The sequence below is a fragment of the Delphinapterus leucas genome, chromosome 1 (genome assembly GCF_059928025.1).
Source record: "Delphinapterus leucas isolate spDelLeu-1000000601 "Yukka" chromosome 1, BTC_Dleu_Yukka2, whole genome shotgun sequence".
Taxonomy (NCBI): Eukaryota; Metazoa; Chordata; class Mammalia; order Artiodactyla; family Monodontidae; genus Delphinapterus; species Delphinapterus leucas.
In genome coordinates, this window is record NC_143129.1 from 48,393,892 (window position 1) to 48,418,230 (window position 24,339).

Sequence of the window (24,339 nt, forward strand, 5' to 3'; positions counted from 1 at the left end):
CAATGCCCGGCGTGGGCATTTGAAAAGACTTTGGTGCAAGATACCACACGTGCCCAATGACAGAACCGGCAGCTACATTTTAAATCCCTACTACTCCGCCGCAGTCCGGTTTCTTAGAACTGTTCTAGGGGAGCGACAACTAAAGAGAACTTCCATCTTCCTCTGACCCTGCTGGCCTTCGCAGCTGGAGAGTGCTGGGAATCACTTCTGGCACTGAAAAGGTTAATTGTCTCCTGCTGCGAAGTAGAAGCTGAGAATAGGGTCCTGGGCAGGCGAGGAATTATGGTAAATGAGGTTTTCTTTATAGTACTGCTGATTCTCAACACGCTGAAAGGGCATTAGTTCACAGTCACTTTCTGTGGAATTACCAAATCTGCTCAGAAGCCGTCATTAGGATATTAAACAAGACTTAATAAGTGAAAGTGATTTGCATCGCTGATAATCGTGGGCGTTAATCAAGACGGCTTCTGTCTCTCTCCCTGCAATATGTTTCATGTTCCGTTGTAAAGCCCCTTTAATTCTGGGGGACTTCTTAAAAGGTAAATATTACATTTAGAAAGCCATTTTTTAAATGATTTACTTAGCAAAGATCACTATAAATAATGTTCCACTCCCTTGCCAGCTTCAACTATCTGAATACTGGGAGGTTTGTGTTGTTGATGGAGCCAGATGTGATCCCATTTATCAGAAAGGGGTTGCACTTATTCTAATAAACGCTTCAGCCTTTAAAAAGAACTTGGAGTATGACTCGAAATCAAATGACCGCAGTTTGTGCTTCTACCTGAAGTTACACGTTGGGGCCACGTTCTACATCACTCCAGGGACAGAGGCCACCCATGTTAACTTCCATGCTGCACAGAAACCTTAGATTGTAAGTGGTAGAATACAGCAACCTGCTTGTGGTGGTCAATAAAATGAGAAACAAAAGTAAAGCTCCTGAAGATCGCAGCTGCTTTCTTTATAAGGCAGCCGTCTCTTGTTAAAACCAGTGGCTTCAGAGTAAAGGGACTTCCATCCAGAGGAAGCTCATTTTACGACTATTAGAAAAGAGAGAAACAAGAGTTAATACTTTGGTTTAGGCAAGTGAAACACCAAGGGTTGGGGTTTTTTGGCTTTTTTTTTCCCTTTTCTTTTCCTTTCTTTTTTTTTCTTTTCAATTCCTGGTTTTCAGCTTCACAAATGGATTATTTTTCAAGGCTTTCCGAACAAAAGATCAAGGCAATCTTGTTACTTTTCATGGTTTAAAACAGTGTGGGAGACATAGGTTTTCTATATCAAAAGCAATGTAAGTCAAGGGCAGGAGGAAGAGAGGACAGGAGGTTGAAGTCTCCAACCTACACTGGTGTCTACAATTCAGGGCTACAGTCTCACCACTCCCCTTCATCCTTACTCCCTCCTTAATCTCTCCTGTGACCGTCCTGCTAAAGCTGCCTGTGGCGGGGACGTGTGTGTCTTCACGGGTTTAACATAAACACACACACACACAGAGTTTATACATAGATGTGCACACACACCCAAAGTCATTGTTCCATTGAGAGGTCTCAAATCTCTTGGCATATTTGACTGCTGCTTCTGCCCTACTTAATGTGACCGCATGTACCCTCTCCTTCTCCCTTCAGTTCAGGCAGCCTCATTTGTTGTGTCTCTACTAAAATTAACTCCACGTTAATTTCTGGAGGCTTTGGAGTTTACTGCTGGAAATAAAAGGTTATTCGCTGGCAGTGACGAGGGACATGATTGTTCTCAGGCACTAGGGCTCAGCACACTATTTAAATGAAGCTCAAGAGATGAGCTTCTGTGAAGCAGAGGAGACTTGATCCATCCTAATGGACTGCAACACGAATTATATGCCCTATTTCACCACCTCCCTGCCTCACTAATCTGGGATAGTTCACATGGAACCATTTATCCAGGAGGGAGAATATATCATTCCCAACTGAGAGCTCTCTCTCTTTCTTTTCTTGTTATTCTTTTTCTTTTTTTCTTTTCTTCCTAGACCTTGCATCCCCAAGCTACTGTGTATATTTCTCTAGCCCACGAGGGGAAATCGACTCATATTCTTGTGAGACATCTCCATGTGTTTGCCCACCACCATAATAACCTAACAACTACCTCTCCCTGGGCACTTAGTAAGTGTCAGACATGATGCTGGCAGATTTACAAACCGTGTCTCTAATCCTTCCAAGAAGATGTTATTGTTCTTAACATACAGAGCAGGAGGTGCAGCTCAGAGCTGCTAAGTAGTTGGTACCAATCTACGTGGCAATTCAACGATGGAGCCGGAAGTTGAATCGTGGTCATCTAGGTCTGTGTGATGCCAAATCTCACACACTTTTCCAAGATCACCCCTTCCTCTGATGCTCCTCTAGGCTAAAGAATGATGCATGTTGAGGGGCAATGTCATTTCCCTTGAGACACTTCAGCGAGCATGTGAATTCTGGAAATTAGGGTGCCTCTTAATCTAGCAGGTTTATTATTATTGTCACGGGCTCAAGTTTTCTATCTCTTTTTCTGACTAAAGAGAAAAGCCACACAGCCATGGGCGTGTGTTCTGCAGCCCCAGGAACGACATGGCAACTTCTATTTACTTATTTTCAGGGCCACTAACCAAGGTCAGACAGTTTAAAAAAGAGTTTTCAAGTTTTTTCCTCCTAAATATTTCATAATGCCAGCAAACAAGCAAACAAACAAAAAAGCTGTGCAAGCTGTACAAACTTCAGGGTTCAGATCTAGTTTTCACTTGTTAATCCTCTAAAATGTTAGACATAGTCACCTTTAAGTAATTCAAGAGGAGATCACTGAGTCTGGGGATGAACTAGTTCCCATCCATGCTCTTCCTCCTTCCCTCTACAAGGCACACACTGGCTTTTAAAGTTCAAAAGTGCTCTGCTCGGCTTAGAGCACAAGCTTATGGTTACCGGGAAGAGGGTCGGGGAAGGGAGAGTCAGGGCGTTTGGGATCGACATGCACACACTGCTGTATTTAAAATGGATAACGAACAAGGACCGACTGTACAGCACAGGGGACTCTGCTCAATATTATGTAACAACCTAAATAGGAAAAGAATATGAAAAAGAACAGATACATGTATATGTATACCTGTATCACTTTGCTGTACACCTGAAACTGACACCATATTGTTAATCAACTACACTCCAATATAAAAGAAAAAGTTAAAAAAAGAAAAAAAGCACTCTGCTAGAAGAAAAAAGGTAACATTCTAGAAATGACATTTAAATTAGATAACTGTACTGCTTCTTAATAATTTTTGAAGGACTGTGGGGAGGAAAAGTAAAGAAAGGGTTAAAGCTACTTGTTTAAAATAATTTGAGAGGCCTCAAATTAGCTGTTAAAGAAAGCAATTGAATACATGCATTGAATCTCTGCTTCCTTCAGAATCTCCATTAATGTAACAGACACAAGGATTTTTTTAAGGAATAAACCCACTAGGACAAACAAAATGGAGAAAAAAGACAAAACAATATTTTGGAATCTGGAAAGCAGATGTGCAAGTAATAACTTGCAGCCAATTCAAGAAAACTGCATCTTTACCCCAAAGTAAGGAAAGCCCCAGAAGTAACCTGATTTAAACTCAGATCCTATGCAGATTGATGAGTTGGTGGAATCAGGTACCTCTGGATGTAGGGTTGAAGGTAGGTCTGAAAAAGGAGGATTGGTAGAAAGTCTACTTGAGAAGCACAAATCTCCTCCATACAACTGCCCTTCCCCACACAAACCAGCAGAGGACTGAAGGCTTATTCTCTAAAGAAAACTCCTGGTCTGGGGAAAGGGAGCACATGGGAGGTTGGGGGTAGTGCAGTGAAAAGATAAGAACCAGGAAACGGTTCCTGTAATGAATGCTCAGATCCACCTGCTCTGCCTCTTCAGCCCTCCTCCTTCCCCACTGGCTCCCAGACTACCAGAAGCAGGAAACTGGAAGACTCTTTTCTAGGGCATCTGATCAGCCTAACAGAAAGCACCTAAAGGTACTGACGTCCGGGTTTCCCCAAAGAAAAGTCCCAACCAGCTCACCCTAAAGGGAAGCCCTCTAGCTTCACAGTTTCCATGTGGAGTTTTATAGCCCCATTCTACAGTGTGAAAAGACAGCCAAGAGTCACCAGATCTTTGAGAAAATCATCTACAATGAAGTCAGAGAACAAAACAACTAGGAGAAAAGCAACTCGAAGGAAGCAGAGACCATACCAGAAGAAACAACACACAAACCGCCAGGGAAGCACTAAAATCTTCACAGAGATGAGGCAGACCCAAGCAGGATGCTCTAAAAAAGGGACATTCAAAGAACGAAAGAGAGAGAGAGAGATCTGAAATTTTTTTTTAATTTGATGGCAGAAAAAAAAATCAGAGATGTTAAAATATGAAGTTGAGGGCTTCCCTGGTGGCGCAGTGGTTGAGAGTCCGCCTGCCGATGCAGGGGACACGGGTTCGTGCCCCTGTCCGGGAGGATCCCACATGCCGCGGAGCAGCTGGGCCTGTGAGCCATGGCCGCTGAGCCTGTGCGTCCGGAGCCTGTGCTCCACAACCGGAGAGGCCACAACAGTGAGAGGCCCGCGTACCGCAAAAAAGAAAATGAAGTTGAGGCAAAAGATGAAAAATAGCAGAAAAAAATTATAAAATTAGAGAGGAGCTTCAAGATGGCAGACGAGTAAGACATGGAGATCACCTTCCTCCCCACAAATACATCAGAAATACATCTACACGTGGAACAACTCCTACAGAACACCTACTGAACGCTGGCAGAAGACCTCAGACCTCCCAAAAGGCAAGAAACTCCCCACTTACCTGGGTAGGGCAAAAGAAAAAACAGAGACAAAAGGATAGGGACGGGATCTGCACCAGTGGGAGGGAGCTGTTAAGGAGGAAAGGTTTCCACACACTAGGAAGCCTCTTCGCGGGCGGAGACTGCGGGTGGTGGAGGGGGAAAGCTTCGGTGCCGCGAAGGAGAGCGCAGCAACAGGGTTGCAGAGGGCAAAGTGGACAGATTCCCGCACAGAAGATCGGTGCCGACCAGCACTCACCAGTCCAAGAGGCTTGTCTGCTCACCCGCCAGGGCGGGCAGGGGCTGGGAGCTGAGGCTCGAGCTTCAGTCGGATCCCAGGGAGAGGAGTGTGGTTGGCGGCGTGAACACAGCCTGAAGGGGGCTAGTGCGCCACAGCTGGCTGGGAGGGAGTCCGGGAAAAAGTCTGGAGCTGCCAAAGAGGCAAGAGACTTTTTCTTGCCTCTTTGTTTCCTGGTGCTCGAGGAGAGGGGATTCAGAGCGCCGCTTAAAGGAGCTCCAGAGACGGGCACGAGCCGCGGCTATCAGCGTGGACCCCAGAGACGGGCATGAGACGCTAAGGCTGCTGCTGCCGCCACCAAGAATCCTGTGCGCAAGCACAGGGCACTGTCCACACCTCCCCTCCGGGAGCCTGTGCAGCCCGCTACTGCCAGGGTCCCAGGATCCAGGGACAACTTCCCCGGGAGAACGCACGGCGCGCCTCAGGCTGGTGCAACGTCACGCTGGCCTCTGCCGCCTCAGGCCCGCCCCGCATCGTGTCCCTCCCTCCCCCCCCCCAGCCTGAGTGAGCCAGAGAGCCCCCGAATTAGCTGCTCTTTAACCCCGTCCTGTCTGAGAGGGAACAGACGCCCTCAGGCGACCTACACGCAGAGGCAGGGCCAAATCCAAAGCTGAACCCCGGGAGCTGTGCGAACAAAGAAGAGAAAGGGAAATCTCTCCCAGCAGCCTCAGGAGCAGCAGATTAAATCTCCACAGTCAACCTGATGTACCCTGCATCTGTGGAATACCTGAATAGACAACGAATCATCCCAAATTGAGGAGGTGGACTTTGGGAGCAACGATATATATATATTTTTTTCCCCTTTTTCTCTTTTTGTGAGTGTGTATGTGTATGCTTCTGTGTGTGATTTTGTCTGTACAGCTTTGCTTTTACCATTTGTCCTAGAGTTCTGTCTGTCCGTTTTTTTTTTTTGTTTTGTTTTTAGTATAGTTTTCAGGGCTTGTTATCATTGGTGGATTTGTTTTTTGGTTTGGTTGTTCTTTCTTTCTTTCCTGTTTTTAAATTACTTAAACTTTTTTTTAATAATTATTTTTTATTTTAATAACTTTGTTACTTTATTTCCTTTCTTTCTTTCCCTTCCTTCCTTCCTTTTCTTCCCTCCCTTCCTCCCTTTTCTTCCCTCCCTTCCTCCCTTTCTTTCTTTCTTTCTTTCTTCTCCCTTCCTTTCTTTCTTTCTTTCTTTTTCTTTCTCCCTTTTATTCTGAGCCAGGTGGATGACAGGCTCTTGGTGTTCCAGCCAGGCATCAGTGCTGTGCCTCTGAGGTGGGAGAGCCAACTTCAGGACATTGGTGCACCAGAGTCCTCCCAGCTCCACATAATATCAAATGGCAGAAATCTCCCAGAGATCTCCATCTCAACGCCAAGACCCAGCTCCACTCAACAACCAGCAAGCTACAATGCTGGACACCTTATGCCAAACAACTAGCAAGACAGGAACAGAACCCCACCCATTAGCAGAGAGGCTGCCTAAAATCATAATAAGGTCACAGACACCCCCAAACACACCACCAGACGTGGACCTGCCCACCAGAAAGACAAGATCCAGGCTCATCCACCAGAACACAGGCACTAGTCCCCTCCACCAGGAAACCAACCTTAGCCACTGGGGGCAAACACCAAAAACAATGGGAACTACGAACCTGCAGCCTGTGAAAACGAGACCCCAAACACAGTAAGTTAAGCAAAATGAGAAGACAAAGAAACACAGAGCAGATGAAGGGGCAAGGTAAAAACCCACCAGACCTAACAAATGAAGAGGAAATAGGCAGTCTACCTGAAAAAGAATTCAGAATAATGATAGTAAAGATGATCCAAAATCTTGGAAATACAATGGAGAAAATACAAGAAACGTTTAACAAGGACCTAGAAGAACTAAAGAGCAAACAAACAAACATGAACAACACAATAAATGAAATTAAAAATTCTCTAGAAGGGATCAATAGCAGAATAACTGAGGCAGAAGAACATATAAGTGACCTGGAAGATAAAATAGTGGAAATAACTACTGCAGAGCAGAATAAAGAAAAAAGAATGAAAAGAATTGAGGGCAGTCTCAGAGACCTCTGGGACAATATTAAACACACCAACATTCGAATTATAGGGGTCCCAGAAGAAGAAGAGAAAAAGAAAGGGACTGAGAAAATATTGGAAGAGATTATAGTTGAAAACTCCCCTAATATGGGAAAGGAAATAGTTAATCAAGTCCAGGAAGCACAGAGAGTCCCATAAAGGATAAATCCAAGGAGAACATACCAAGACACATATTAATCAAACTATCAAAAATTAAATACAAAGAAAAAATATTAAAAGCACAAGGGAAAAACAACAAATAACACACAAGGGAATCCCCATAAGGTTAACAGCGGATCTTTCAGCAGAAACTCAGCAAGCCAGAAGAGAGTGGCAGGACATATTTAAAGTGATGAAAGGGAAAAACCTACAACCAAGATTACTCTATCCAGCAAGGACCTCATTCAGATTTGACAGAGAAATTAAAACCTTTACAGACAAGCAAAAGCTAAGAGAATTCAGCACCACCAAACCAGCTTTACAACAAATGCTAAAGGAACTTCTCTAGCCAGGAAATACAAGAGAAGGAAAAGACCTACAATAACAAACTCAAAACAGTTAAGAAAATGGTAATAGGAACAAACATATCGATAATTACCCTAAATGTAAATGGATTAACTGCTCCAACCAAAAGACATAGACTGGCTGAATGGATACAAAAACAAGACATGTATATATGCTGTCTACAAGAGACCCACTTCAGACCTAGGGACACACACAGACTGAAAGTGAGGGGATGGAAAAAGATACTCCATGCAAATGGAAACCAAAAGAAAGCTGGAGTAGCAATTCTCGTTTCAGACAAAATAGACTTTAAAACAAAGACTATTACAAGAGACAAAGAAGGACACTACATAATGATCAAGGGATCGATCCAAGAAGAAGATATAACAATTGTAAATATTTATGCACCCAACATAGGAGCACCTCAATACATAAGACAAATACTAACAGCCATAAAAGGGGAAATCGACAGTAACACAATCATAGCAGGGGACTTTAACACCCCACTTTCACCAAGGACAGAGTATCCAAAATGAAAATAAATAAGGAAACACAAGCTTTAAATGATACATTAAACAAGATGGACTTAATTGATATTTATAGGACACTGCATCCAAAAACAACAGAATACACTTTCTTCTAAAGTGCTGATGGAACATTCTCCAGGATAGATCATATCGTGGGTCACAAATCAAGCCTTGGTAAATTTAAGAAAATTGAAATCATATCAAGTATCTTTTCCGAGCACAACGCAGTGAGACTAGATATTAATTAGAGGAAAAAATCTGTAAAAAACACAAACACATGGAGGCTAAAAAATACACTACTTAATAACCAAGAGATCACTGAAGAAATCAAAGAGGAAATCAAAAAATACCTAGGAACAAATGACAATGAAAACACGATGACTCAAACCTATGGGATGTAACAAAAGCAGTTCTAAGAGGGAAGTTTATAGCAATACAATCCTACCTTAAGAAACAAGAAACATCTCAAATAAACAACCTAACCTTATACCTAAAGCAATTAGAGAAAGAAGAACAGAAAACCCCATAGTTAGCAGAAGGAAAGAAATCATAAAGATCAGATTAGAAATAAATGAAAAAGAAATGAAGGAAACGATAGCAAAGATAAATAAAACTAAAAGCTGGTTCTTTGAGAAGATAAAAGAAAATTGATAAACCATTAGGCAGACTCATCAAGAAAAAAAGGGAGAAGACTCAAATCAATAGAATTAAAAAAGAAAAAGGGGAAGTAACAACTGACATGGCAGAAATACAAAGGATCATGAGAGATTACTACAAGCAATTATATGACAATAAATTGGACAACCTGGAAGAAATGGACAAATTCTTAGAAAAGAATAACCTTCCAAGACTGAACCAGGAAGAAACAGAAAATATGAATAGACCAATCAAAAGCACTGAAATTGTGATTAAAAATCTTCCAACAAACAAAAGCCCAGGACCAGATGGCTTCACAGGTGAATTCTATCAAACATTTAGAGAAAAGCTAACACCCATCCTTCTCAAACTCTTCCAAAAAATTGCGGAGGAAGGAACACTCCTAAACTCATTCTATGAGGCCACCATCACCCTGACAACAAAACCAGACAAAGATGTCACAAAAAAACTACAGGCCAGTATCACTGATGAACATAGATGCAAAAATCCTCAACAAAATACTAGCAAAAAGAATCATTAAAAGGGTCATACACCATGATCAAGTGGAGTTTATCCCAGGAATGCAAGGATTCTTCAATATACACAAATCAATCAATGTGATACACCATATTAACGAATTAAAGGAGAAAATCCATATGATCATCTCAATAGATGCAGAGAAAGCTTTTGACAAAATTCAACACCCATTTATGATAAAAACCCTCTAGAAAGTAGGCATAGAAGGAACTTACCTCAAAATAATAAAGGCCATATATAACAAACCCACAACAACATCGTCCTCAATGGTGAAAAACTGAAAGCATTTCCTCTAAGATCAGGAACAAGACAAGGCCCACACTCACCACTGTTATTCAGCATAGTTTTGGAAGTTTTAGCCACAGCAATCAGAGAAGAAATAAAAGGAATCCAAATCAGAAAAGAAGAAGTAAAGCTGTCACTGTTTGCAGATGACATGATACTATACATAGAGAATCCTAAAGATGCTACCAGGAAACTACTAGAGCTAATCAATGAATTAGGTAAAGTTGTCAAATACAAAATTAATGCACAGAAATCTCTTGCATTCCTATACACTAATGATGGAAAATGTGAAAGAGAAATTAAGGAAACACTCCCATTTACCATTGCAGTAAAAAGAATAAAATACCTAGGAATAAACCTACCTAAGGAAACAAAAGACCTGTATGCAGAGAATTTTAAGACACTAATGAAAGAAATTAAAGATGAAACCAACAGATGGAGAGATATACCATGTTCTTGGATTGGAAGAATCAACATTCTGAAAATGACTCTACTACCCAAAGCAATCTACAGATTCAGTGCAATCCCTATCAAACTACCACTGGCATTTTTCACAGAACTAGAACAAAAATTTTCACAATTTGTATGGAAACACAAAAGACTCCAAATAGCCAAAGCAATCTTGAGAAAGAGAAATGGAACTGGAGGAATCAGGATCCCTGACTTCACACTATACTACAAAGCTACAGTAATCAAGACAGTATGGTACTCGCACAAAAACAGAAAGATAGATCAATGGAACAGGATAGAAAGCCCAGAGACAAACCCATGCACATATGGTCACCTTATCTTTGATAAAGGTGGCAAGATTATATAATGGAGAAAAGACAGCCTCTTCAATAACTGGTGCTGGGAAAACTGGACAGCTACATGTAAAAGAATGAAATTAGAACACTCCCTAACACCATACACAAAAAGAACTCAAAATGAATTAAAGACCGAAATGTAAGGCCAGACACTATCAAACTCTTAGAGGAAAACATAGGCAGAACACTCTACGACATAAATCACAGCAAGATCCTTTTTGACCCACCTCCTAGAGAAATGGAAATAAAAACAAAAATAAACAAATGGGACCTAATGAAACTTAAAAGCTTTTGCACAGCAAAGGAAACCATAAACAAGACCAAAAGACAATCCTCAGAATGGGAGAAAATATTTGCAAATGAAGCAACTGACAAAGGATTAACCTCCCAAATTTACAAGCAGCTCATGCAGCCCAATATCAAAAAAAAAAAACAAACAACCCAATCCAAAAATGGGCAGAAGACTTAAATAGACATTTCTCCAAAGAAGATATACAGATTGCCAACAAACACATGAAAGAATGCTCAACATCATTAATCATTAGAGAAATGCAAATCAAAACTACAATGCGATATCATCTCACACCAGTCAGAATGGCCATCATCAAAAAATCTACAAACAGTAAATGCTAGAGAGGGTGTGGAGAAAAAGAAACCCTCATAACACTGTTGGTGGGAATGTAAATTGATACAGCCACTTTGCAGAACAGTATGGAGTTTCCTTAAAAAACTACAAATAGAACTACCATACGACCCAGCAATCCCACCACTGGGCATCTACCCTGAGAAAACCATAACTCAAAAAGAGTCATGTACCACAATGTTCATTGCAGCTCTATTTACAATAGCCAGGACATGGACGCAACCTAAGTGTCCATCGACAGATGAATGGATAAAGAAGATGTGGCACATATACACAATGTAATATTACTCAGCCATAAAAAGAAATGAAATTGAGTTATTTGTAGTGAGGTGGATGGACCTAGAGTCTCTCATACAGAGTGAAGTAAATCAGAAAGAGAAAAACAAATACCGTATGCTGACACATATATATATGGAATCTAAAAACAAACCAAAAAATGGTTATGAAGAACGTAGGGGCAAGACGGGAATAAAGACACAGACCTACTAGAGAATGGACTTGAGGACAGGGAGAGGGGAAGGGTAAGCTGGAACAAAGTGAGACCGTAGTAGTGTATATATGGACATATATACACTACCAAATGTAAAATAGATAGCTAGTGGGAAGCAGTCGCATAGCACAGGGAGATCAGCTCGGTGCTTTGTGACTATCTAGAAGGGTGGGATAGGGAGGGTGGGAGGGAGAGAGATGCAAGAGGGAAGAGATATGGGGATATATGTATATGTATAGCTGATTCGCTTTGTTATAAAGCAGAAACTAACACACCATTGTAAAGCAATTACACTCCAATAAAAATGTTAAAAAAAATTATAAAATTAAAAGACTAGTCCATGAGCTCAAATATAATAACAGAGTTCAAAAAAAGGAGAACAGAGCAAAATGAAGGGAGAAAATAATAACATAATGGTAGAAAATATTCCAGGAAAAAAAAGGATGTGATTCTCCAGATTTATAGGATCCACTAAGAGCTCCCAACAATGAATAAACATAGATGCACACCAAAGCATGTCATTGTAAGATTTCAGCACACTGAAGACAAAGAGAATGCTTGCAATCTTCCAGAGAGAAAAGCAAGGTTCCTTCACAGGATCAAGCATCAGAAGAGTACCAGGCTTCTCAGCAACTCCGAAGCCTAGAAAACAGTGCAGCAATATCTTCAATATTTTGAAGGAAAATTATTCCTAACCTAGAATCTTATGTCCAACCAAACTAAGAATTGTGTCAAAGTCGAATGAAGATATTTTCAAACATGCAAGACCTCAGTGCATTTATTTAACCTACAACCTTGTTCGGGTAGTTGCTGGAGGATATGCTCCACTGGAATGAAGCAGTAAAAAAAAAAAAAAAAAAAAGAAGAAGACAACTGTTATCCAAAAAACAGTGTATCCAACAGATGAGGGAGTTGGAAGGAATACCTAAGATGATGGTAAAGGAAGAACCTGAAATAATATCTATGCAGCTCTTCTAGAGAACCAGATTGGGGCAGATCAGAAGACTCTGGGAAATTTTCCTTCAAGAAGATGAAATTAATGCAATACCTGATATGTTTGAAAGTATTGAGTGGAGATTTATATAACCAGGGGGAGAACTGGCGGATGAACCAATGATAAGTACATAGAGCTTTAAATAAATTTTTAGAAAAGACAGTAACAAGAATATACAAAAGATTGTCCACGAAAGAAAATTAAGCCTGGGAAAATACATGGAACAGCTGTGAATTAATCTGCATATTCATAATAATGTAAACACTGAATCCTGATCTAACCAAAATTATGATTAACTACATTGGAGGTTTGAAAGGATAAGATGTGTAGGGTGGGGAGTAAGAGGCAGAAGGAGGTGAGAATCCTCATTTATTACGGTGGGAAATCAACATATATTGTTTAAAACTAACAGACCAAAAAGTAGAAATATAAACCTGTTCTATGAATATATGGAGTAAATATCAAGAGTTGAAAACGGTAGCATCCCAGAAGTAGGAAACTGAAGACGAGAGTTAGGAATGATTGGGGGTACTTGCAATTCTATTTGAGCCTATAAATTCTGTGCTTGTATAACTTTGATAAAAATGAAAACTAGGTAGGAATTTCCCTGGTGGTCCAGTGGTTAAGACTCCAGGCTTCCGACACAGGGGGCATGGATTCGATCCCTGGTTGGGGATGTTCCGTGTGGTGCAGCCAAAAAAAATAACAAGAAAACTAGCTAAAATATCAATAGCATTTTGAGCGTATCTTTTTAAACATTTCTCCTGGTAAAATTATTTAATATGTAGCCTACTACACTTCAGGATAATGATTTTAAAGCTGCATGTTGTCGCTAATTAGTGGCTTATGACATCAATTTACTAGGTAGCCATCAGCAAGTCTGGGGCGAAGTGAAAAGAACTAGTGGAACACCACTACTTCTTAACAAGTAGTCCTTCACTCTTTATCCTTCTAGAAATACATCCTGAGTTTTAGCCATAGATATATGACTACAAGCTAGGATAAATTTGCAGATATATTGCCACATGATTAAATTTGCACCAGTGAGATGTGGGAAGAAGCAATGTGTATGTAACTTCCAGGCCATTCCCTTAAAGACACAAATATTTGGTCTGGACTTTCACTTTTTCCTCCCTGTAGGCTAGAACCTGGATGTGCAGGTGAATCAAATTCAACCAACTCAGTAAGCACAACCCCCCAGAAATAGGAGACCAACCAAACAGAAGGAACTATGCCCCCGAATACCCTTGTCAGGCAAAGCCATCCAGCCAGTCCAGAATTACTCATAACTGAATTATTCCATGAGAAAGAAATCAACTTCTATCTTATTTAAAGCCAGGATTTTGGATTTCTGTGCTACAGCACCTAACGTGTACTTAAGACAGGAATGGAAAACAGAAAAGAGTACCACTTGTTGTAAGGGTACATATGGTTTTGTGAAATTTTTTCATTACATATGGGCTTGATCATATATGTGTTTATCCGTACTGAATGGCAGTCAAAAAGTTCTAAAACCACTGCTTAGGGTATAAATCTCTTATGCTTAATAAATAATGGTTAGTTGAACAAAGTAATGGATGAGGCCTCTGAGTAGAAGGGAATGGAAACTGTGTCTTTGGGTTAGTTATCCAGGCCTGAGTTTCCTAACATGCAAACATGGCAGTTTGAGTAAATGATGCTTCTGTCCCATTCACGTCTAACATTTTGCTATTCAGTTGGGCTGTGATTCAATTCAATGTTCTTTAACATTGGTAAGTATCCAAACAGCTAAAAAAAACTACAGGCCCTTCATGTTACAAGCTGGGGAAAGAGGGATGGAGAAAGCTAGGTGAGCATGGCTTACCTTTACTTGGCTCCTATTTGAATAAAGATCCTCTTATTCAGATTTGGAAGATGCAGCAAAATGAAAAGCTACTACAGAGGTAGATGGAAACCTATGCTGGGGCGTAATGACCTAAACTAGACAATTTAACAGTGACAGCTGGGCCCAGTTGTTCCCCAAATTTGGGGAGAAATAAGAAAGGAGCCACAGATGTAATAACAATTATGGAGAGGTGGCAAAAATACAACCTACAAGGAAGTGGGAATGTCTACTCCTGAAGAATCCTGGGGGTCATTGAATAATTATTTCTTAGGAAGAGCAGCAGCTCAATTCTAAACAAAGTGATGGTCAACATAGTCTTGATATGGAGCCGTGCCTTTCAAACTTTATTTAGAAGCAGAATGATTTCTCCAAATGAAATTTTATGCAGTACCCCCAATACATAAAACAACAGAAAAAGAGTTTTTTAATGATGGAACCAGTGATGGGGACTCCCTACCTTCCAACCACCTCGAGCACCTTTTTCTGGAACCCTAAAGTTTGAGGAACATAATTTTAAAGCAAGTTGTTTAAATCAGTGGTTTTCAAATATTTTCACCATGATCCGCAGGACGGTACGTCCTCCCAGTAAACACACACACACACGCACACACACACCCCTGAAAGAAAGTTCCACAAGACAATTTTACATTTCATAGTCTATTTCATTCAATTCCATTTCTTTTCTTTAAATGCCAACCATGATTCACTTAATTGACTTCAACACCCACTAATGAATATGTTGCAACTCACAGTTGAAAAACACCAATTTATATTGAGAATAGATGGATTCAAACTGGCCAAAAAATTATGTTCAATTTCTTCATTGTAAACGTGATTAATTGGAACAGGTAATCATCTGTGATTACTGATGTGTCACTTTTGAAATCTAAGAACAGAAGCAACTCCTTGTCTGAAATAACTTGGAACGGGAGAAGTTGAACTTTCGGCTGTACCTTCCACCTCCGGAATTCTCTCTGTGGCAACAGGGGCCCCGGTGGGTGCGGATGGATAGTGGAGATGTGGGTGCACAATGATTCCTATTTCTTAAACTGTGTTAATGAGAGAAATATTACGTAGAAGGCCCAGGTGATCTGCTGTGTAATTACACGATGAAAAAAAAACAAAACTAAACTAAGAAGGGCATAGAAACTGTAACTATCAGTTTAACCTAGTTAAAGAAACGCTCCTTTCAACAATCCTTTATCGTCAAAAAGCCATTTAGAAAAAATTTAAGGGGCTTCCCTGGTGGTGCAGTGGTTGAGAGTCCGCCTGCCGATGCAGGGGACACGGGTTCGTGCCCTGGTCCGGGAAGATCCCGCATGCCGCGGAGCGGCTGGACCCGTGAGCCACGGCCGCTTGAGCCTGCGCGTCCGGAGCCTGTGCTCCGCAACGGGAGAGGCCACAACAGTGAGAGGCCCGCGTACCGCAAAAAAAAAAAAAAAGAAAAGAAAAAATTTAAAAAGTCAATAAGAAAAATAAGTCATTTAGGATCTGGGAAAGAAAGGATAAACCTTGCAAGTGATTCACAAACTATTTCATAATTCATATGGAAAAAAAAGAAAAATCATATGACAGGTGAGAAGGAGTCATGAATTCTGACAAAATTTTACTTGATATACAAAAGAATTTAAATACTGAATGTATTGCAATTCTTTTTAAAGCTGATGTTTAAAACTGAACCTCTTTCCCTATACTTACAGTAGAAGCAGTAAGTATGCAAAAATCCCTAGTAATAATAACAGCTCATTTTTGTGCTGTAACCCCACGTTTATGATGTGCCTTAAAGGAACCAATCCACGTGCAGCTTCAGTAGTTAAGAAGAACCCTGGCTGTAGGAAGGCCGAGCAGCCCAAAGAGCCCTCTGCCCCTGTAAGCTGGGGATAATGAGGCTCTTGCTCTTAGTGAAAAGGAATAGAAACAGCTAGAGAATTCGAAAAAATCAGGACGAGCACACTGCACTTCAAGCACATGTGAATAGAAGTTCTGGGCACCCTTTGGAATTAGTTTATCAGCTACATTTTAGAAAGTAACCAACACTGTATGACTCGGCCACACACAGAACCAAAATAATGAATGGGTCTGAAAGCGGGGAAATTGGCGGGGTTAGGGGATGAATTGGGAGATTGGGATTGACATTTATTTACTAATATGTATAAAATGGATGACTAATAAGAACCTGCTGTATAAAAAAATAAAGTTCAAAAATTCAAAAACAAAATGAATGGGTCTGAGACAGGGGCTTGTCATAGATGAGGGGTTTTACGGCATGCAAGGGGAGAGGAAGTGGGAATCGGCAAGGCCACACTACTGAGTCCTGAGTATTATTTGGAATTTTATGTATTCAGAGGTTTATTTTTTTTTGAGTGTTTAAGTTGCTTTTTGTAACTTTACCTTGGTTCATTCCATTGTATTACTTCTTCCCAAATAGCTCTTTAATTTCGTTATAAAGTTTTGAAATAAGATAACCTCCAGAATACTTGGTGCTCAATAAATGGTCATTCTTTATCTTCTTCCCTTCCAAAGCGGTATTTCAGGAAAGGTAGGTAGATGAGATTCTGGGATAATGGCTTTACCTGGCAACCTATTTTACAACTGAAGAGGAAAAGGTGAACATTTGGTGGACCTATGGCACCTGCAAAAATCAAGCAGTCATAAAGGATGGGAAATTGACATGATAATGAGCTCATTTGTATTCCTGTTCATGGTCTTCCACTGCCTTGGTCTTGGACGGCTTAGCCAAATCCTTTTGATAGAGTCTGACACAGCCTCCGCAATCTGGAGGTTTTCGTTTTTCTTTTACGGTGATCCCCAAACCCATTACAATTCACCATTTCTGCCATATCTATCCTTTGAGAGAAATTAAAAGAAGATGGGGAGCAGTTTCAGAGAAATAAACTTTGAGAGAAACATTAATACTCAAAAATGGAAAAACTTCCTTCATTTAAACTAATTAGGTATGAAGGTCAATATGAATTATAGCTGACTTTATGTCGAAAAGTTGTTTTATAAAAGCCCCTCAAATCTTTTTGGGAATGAAATGGGTTATAAATAAGATTTTTTTAAAAAAAATACTAATGGCTGCAAGAGACTAAATATTAAATGATTTTCAAATAGAGAAGCTGCTTAAATGAATAGCTAAGGCTACATGATAATATACAGCAATTATGGTATTTGTATGCAGACAATTTAAGGTACAAAGTCATTGGGCTCAGTTCTTCATAAGGTAACAGCAACAATATTTTCATAGTGGTTCTTAGCCAGAGCTGTTCAGCAAAATTACCCAAGGTGTTGTTACAATACAGACACCCAGTCTCACTCCAAATATCCTCCATAAGGACACTTGCAGAAGGACAGGAAAAGGATGAGATTGTCCATTTAGAAAAAAACTCCCATGTTGATTGTTACCCACACCCTTAGCCAAACACATGAGTTTATTGAACACTGGCTGTCTTATAAGGATTTTGCTTAAGATGATCTTATAGATGGGGAATACTAAGAAGTTACACAGAGAATTTGGAATATCTGGTTCCAAACTCAGTGTTTTGTCCTTCGCACCACATGCTGTATAAGGTGATGTCAAGGAAGCATATATGTACCTTCCAGTTAATAAGGTTTAACTAGAAGTTAAGAAATGCATGCTGATCCCAAATAAAAATGTGCTAATCCCTGGATGCTTAGAGAACCAAGTGCATACCAAGCTCTCCCCGGGGTGTGCAGAGCTGGGAAACATATTGTTCCCATAGAGAGAAAAGGCAGCGGCAACGTTAACCAGCTTGCGGTTCTCTCTTCCTACACATGTGGTAGGAATTGTCACCTACCCCAGAGCCATATTTTATACCTGAACAAGCCTTTGTCCAAACATGTAGTGTTTCCTTGCTAGGACACATCTGGCCTGTTCCTTGAACTGGAGCTCTGAGATTAGCTGGCCAGATTCCAACAGAGAAGGCCTTTTATCTTTCTCACGGTGACAGGCAGCATTTGGAAGCCCCAGAGATGAGGTTCAGGAAGGACGCTGATGTTACTGTGGACCATGTTGCTGCTGTTATCTAAGGGACTCATCTTCCTAGAGTGCCATGGCGCTCATCACATTGTCAAGACCCCTGCAGCAGTCTCTACTGCTTGTCACATCTAGTCTGTCTCTCGGCTGTCTCCAAGAGCCCTCCACCAATTTGCCACCCCGTGTTGCCCACCACTTGTCATCTTTTTAACCTGACACGTCCTTTCTAGCAGAGATGGCCAGGTTCTTAACTCACCCCCTATTCACAGTGAACAGTTTTTTTTTTTGGCCATGCCGTGCAGCATGTGGGATCTTAGTTCCCCGACCAGGGATCGTACGCTGCAATGCAAGCAGGGAGTCTTAACCACTGGACCGCCAGGGAAGTCCCTCACAGTGGACTTCATTTGGGGAGAGCACCATCCTAGTGGTCCTCCATCACGTGACCCTTCATCAACTCAGTGGCCCCGGGAGCAGCTCTAGGAACAGGAACAGTCAACACATATTTGGGAGACGATAACCGGATTTGCACCCTGCCTCTGGGGAAGGCATTTAACTTCATAGAATCTCCATTTTCTTACCTGCAAATGGGCATGATTACACCTGTCCTGCCTGCCTACCTCCCGGATCAGTGGTAAGGGTCAAAAGATCTGGCTGGGAGAGTGCTTTAAGGGTTTCAGCAGTGGATTCTATAACAAGAGAACTGAATCAGATGAGATCATAGGCTGAAATTGCAATTCATAGGCTGGAGGTCTCATCTTTATTTTTTTTCCATCTTCACTAAGTACGAGGGACATGATGAATTAGTGCAAGTTATCAAGTTAGTTGGTTATCCATTGTCCACACTTAGAATCTCCCTAATGATGGCAGATGCCCTGAGAATGAGTCTCTGTCACCTCCCAGAAGCACGTCCCTGGGTGGGAGAGTATGTTCTGATTATTACCCTAACCCTCTCCCAACACTTTCAGCCCCTTTCTCATCTTTTTTTTTTTTTTTTTTAAAGGGAAACATAGTCACTACCCACTGTAACGGAGGACTTCTTGGAACTGAAGACACCATGTGCCTGTATTCACATCTCTTCCCATTGTGGGGTGTGGAAGAGCTACGGATTAGGGAAGAATTTTGACACCTTGATGTAACACAGGAAGCATGGCAAAAAGAGTGAGCACCAGACTGGGAATCAGGATCCCTGACACCCACCCCGACTCTGCCACTCACTAAACCTTCCCTCACACAAGTCACTGTCTTTGCTGTTCCTCAGTTGCAGCTTCTAGAACGTGAGGGGGTTGACTAGAGATTCTCTAAGGTCCCTTCAAGCCAGAATATTTTGTGATCTAGATAAATGCTGCTTATTAGCAATGCAGTAATTGCATTGTTGCATATCATCTTTATGAAACTGTATCTGTCGCAACATTTTCATATACTGCACATCTTTTTGGTAACAGAAAAAAAATCACAAGTCTCCGATCGGTAGAAGGAAGCCTCAAGGAATATATCCACAAAAAAAAAGCCTTCTTCAGGCCTGTAGAGTGACTGAATCAGGGCCCCAATTATGAATGACTGGCTCAGCCTCGAAGCATCATCCTTTCTTCATGTTTACGTAATAACATAATGCTACCTTGGACCCCTGCCCATCTCTCTCTCTCTCTCTCTCTCTCTCTCCCCTCCCCCCCCACCTTCCCTCCCTCCCTCCCTCCTCCTCTCTTTCTGCCAGAAAAGAGAGAAATCTTAGGAATTTTGCTATTTTGGAGCTTCAAAAATCCCTTTGTATGATCCTTTCACACCATCACCAATACATAGAGCAATACTGAGCCTAGATCTAATTTTTATTTTTTTTAAAAAAGAATGTTTTTTGTTCTTCAAAGCAACTTTTCTTTCAAAAATATATATTCAACTGGTCATTCCCACCAGCTTCTTGTGCACCTCTAATTTTTTGTGGGACAGATTTATACACTCCAGATGCTGAGCTGGAGCTGCTATAATTCCACCTGCCACATCTGGCTCTTTGGCACACCAGGCCAGAAGCTTCAAAGTTGCATCTCTGTGCTGTACATGGTTAGACTGCTGGCTGCTGCTTTATCTCCTTGGATGTAATTTTCCTTTGATTCACCTATAATTCTGAAGAATTGATGCATTTGTATCCATTTTGAATAAGGTTCTATACAAATGCTTCATTTGATCTCTGAGCAGACCCTTTCATTTCCTCTTATGTGGCCTCGCCTTTAATTCAAGCGAGAGCCTTAGAGCAACTCGGAGCCACTCTGCCTGATTCTTTGCACAAGCAGTTTTGTTTGTCCCAAGTCCTCTGCTTCTTGTTCTTGGAGGGAAAAAAGAAAGTGATGGAGAGAGAGGGGCCATTCGTGCTCCTGCATTTGAGAAGGGAAGGGACAGACAGTAGGGTCAGTGATTTCTATGCCACCCCTTTCTCATACAGGTGCTGCCTTAATATTTACACTCCCTATTTTTTCAAGCAACCAGCTTGGTTTGGGGGGATAGACTATGAAATATGAAGTGTTACTGCAAAGCATCATTCCTCAAATTGTGTTCCACAGAAAATTCATCAGCTACACATCTTGAAAAATCCCCTGCCGAGATCACAGCACCCATTAACATACTAAATGTTCTGATAAGTCCTGCGGCATAGGGGAATGTACACATTTGACCTTCTCAAGCACTGTTCTCCAAATTCATTAGAACATAAACCCTTTTTTCATGCAACACCCATTACCCTCCCATCAGAGCCCAGTCCATGGATGCTGCTGTGAAGGAATGTTCTCCATTCCCCTTAATGAGTGCTCCAGCATTGACATAGCCCAGTGGCTCCTGCAATCATGTTGGGAAGCTAGACCTTTACCCCGCAACGATGATGTCATTGTTCAAAACAACTGGGGTCAAAAGAGGGAGTGTTTCTGAAATAGAACCAATTTTCCTAGGCTTCTCAAACACCAGCAGAAATAAACCCCCCACACCTGGCTCCAAATATCAGAAGAATTCCAGAATAATATCTCCAGAAGAAATATCATTTAAATAAAGTTAAGTAAGGAACAAGGGTGTGGTATCCTACCATATTTACTTGGGGGAAATTTTATTTGAGTGCCTAAATTATGGTTAATTTACCTCAAAGCTTGTGCCCATCTTTTTACTTACACATCCAATGGTCAGTATATAGATAGGATTAGCAAATTCAGTTACACACAAGACACCACAAGGGTCCATGCCATTTAATACTTTTCCAATCTGCCAAGAACCATTAATAACTGAGTAGCACATATTAATCACTGTTCTCTTTCTAGTGAGTGAACCCAAATGACCAGCAGCATCCATATGTGTATGAAGTTTGTTTCTCTTCCTTCCATAAGCAGAAATTATACGGAAAATAAAGAAGTTTTCAGATTAAGATGAATCTATATTTCGGCTCACTACTCTTAACAATATAATGTAGAGTTGCCAGGACAGACTTTTAAAGTAACTTTATAAATTACGTGTCTTTTTCTAAAATCATTGAGGGTCTGAGGGGAGCTTAAATGTTTTAGTTATTCATTACTGCATTTTATTTGAAAAAAATATGCACTGTATTTTGTAAATTTGGGGGTTTTAAGGACTACGGACCTCTATCCCCCGCAATTTTTGAGCTACTCTTCTGATTTGCAACTGGTATTTATCTGATTTGTCATTGGTTCATCTCATAATATTTTTCTATTTCTTCCACAATCATTGGTTCATCTCATAATATTTTTCTATTTCTTCCACAAACCAAATCAAGTTAGTAGACCTTGAGATCACTTGAAGTACCAAGAATATGTTAAAAGAAATTTTTGCATTTAACTACATGACCTATGATATTTGTTCTAACACATAGATCAGATTCATCTCCAGTCAAACCTTTGAATAGTTTTTACCAAGCAATAATGATAACTGAAGTTTTCAAGATCAATTTTCTATCTACACCATGAACTCCAGCAAGACATAAATTCACAAAGCCCCAACTTTTATATAAGGAGTTGGAAGGCAAGAATTCTATGATCAAACTAACAATGCAGATGCGGCATATGTTATAACAACTATCCAAAAGTTAAAACCTTCACAAACTATGGATAAACATGGCAATATACCTGATATGCACTTTGTGGTTTACAAAATACAAGTCAGACTGCCTGGGTTCAAATCACATCACCACCATTTACTAGCTGTGTGGCCTTGGGCAAGTTACTAACCTTTCTATGCCTCAATTCCCTCATCTATAAAGTGGGGACAATAATAGTACTACCTCATAGGGTCGTTGCAATGCTTAAAGAGGTAATAAATAGCACACAATCAGCATAAAAGGTATTTGTTGTTGTTGCTGCTGCTATCATCATCATTATCATCACCTCAGGTGATTTTCAAAACAACCCTAAGAGACACGTGGGTAAGAGATCATAAACCTACATATGGGGGAAATGAGTTTTAGGGAAGTTTAGTGATTTGCTCGAGATGACACAGCTGGTAAGAGGCAAAGTACTCTCAAAAATGGTCCTTCTGACCGAGGGCACCTCTCTTACCTGCAAGGTCTGGGACAAGTGAAGGCCCACTTACCATAAATCTAAATATTGAAACGTTATAAGTCAAGGTAACAAACTTTTAAATGCAATATGTTCTAGCCTCCTACCTTGACAAACATTTCTTCATAACAACAACAGTGAAAGGCGTGTGTAAAGTTAAAATTTATACACACAAACACACACACAAAACTAGTTTAAATATCAAATACCAAATTACTATTGAGCATGTCTATATCAAGGGGCCAGAAATATTGGGGTTAGTAATAAAGATATATATTGCATACATTATTTATATTCCTTCATAAAATTTATTTTTCTTACCATCATTTCAGCAAAATCACATATTAGTTGCTAAATCAATATTTTCACATAATTTATGTTCTATTTTTAGTAATACCAAATTAGATAACTTTTCTTAAGCCATTGTTATTCTTAAATCATTTTTTAAATTAATTTCAATTTGGAAGAACTTTGCAGTAGTAAATGGAATTGTCAGTAAAAAATGCTTGAAGTGATACTTAGATTCAGAAATGCACTATGAATTTTTACATATTACATGTAAACATTATAGTGGAGGCATATATGAGAATTATCTTCATTGCAGAACATATTATGAAATACCTTAAGTTTATCATATAAATTGTTATCACTCATATTGCAATTTTCATCATTCCATAGAGTAGTATCTGAAGTGATACATTGTTTCTTAGGTTTTTTCAAATTTCCCATGTTTGGAAATTTAAAGAAAAAAACATTTTGATATATTGCTCAATTTATGCAAGTCATTTTTCAATTGAAACTATATCTTGTTTCTTCTTTTCCATAGTCCTGCAAAGGTTTTCCTTTCCTCGTTCTTTTTCCCCTATTTTTAAGTTGAAATGTCACTTTTGTTGCATATATCCCATGTAGTTTCAATAAAGAAAAATTACTTTCTCCATAATTTAAAGTATATTTTTAGTCATTTAAAAAATGAAATAGCCAAATGTATCTATTTGAGTGTTTTGTAACCTTTTATGACAGTAACAGCAATTTATAATTTATACCAAATAACCATACATACCAAAAATTCAAAATTAATTTCATTCCTACCAAAGTCTACAATTTGCTTTTCATTTGAGGATTTTCTATTGTTTTGTTCAACTCTTCTAGTGAATCTCATATCCTGCCTAAATTAAATCTAATTACTTTAACAGCATTTGGTTAGCATTCCCATTGTGAGTCTAGGAGTAGACCTCAGGCCAAATTTTATATTTTCTACCAAGATGTTTCATCTTCAGACGGATCTAGGAAATGTAATAGTACATAATCTCGGGCTTCCCTGGTGGCGCAGTGGTTGAGAGTCCGCCTGCCGATGCAGGGGACACGGGTTTGTG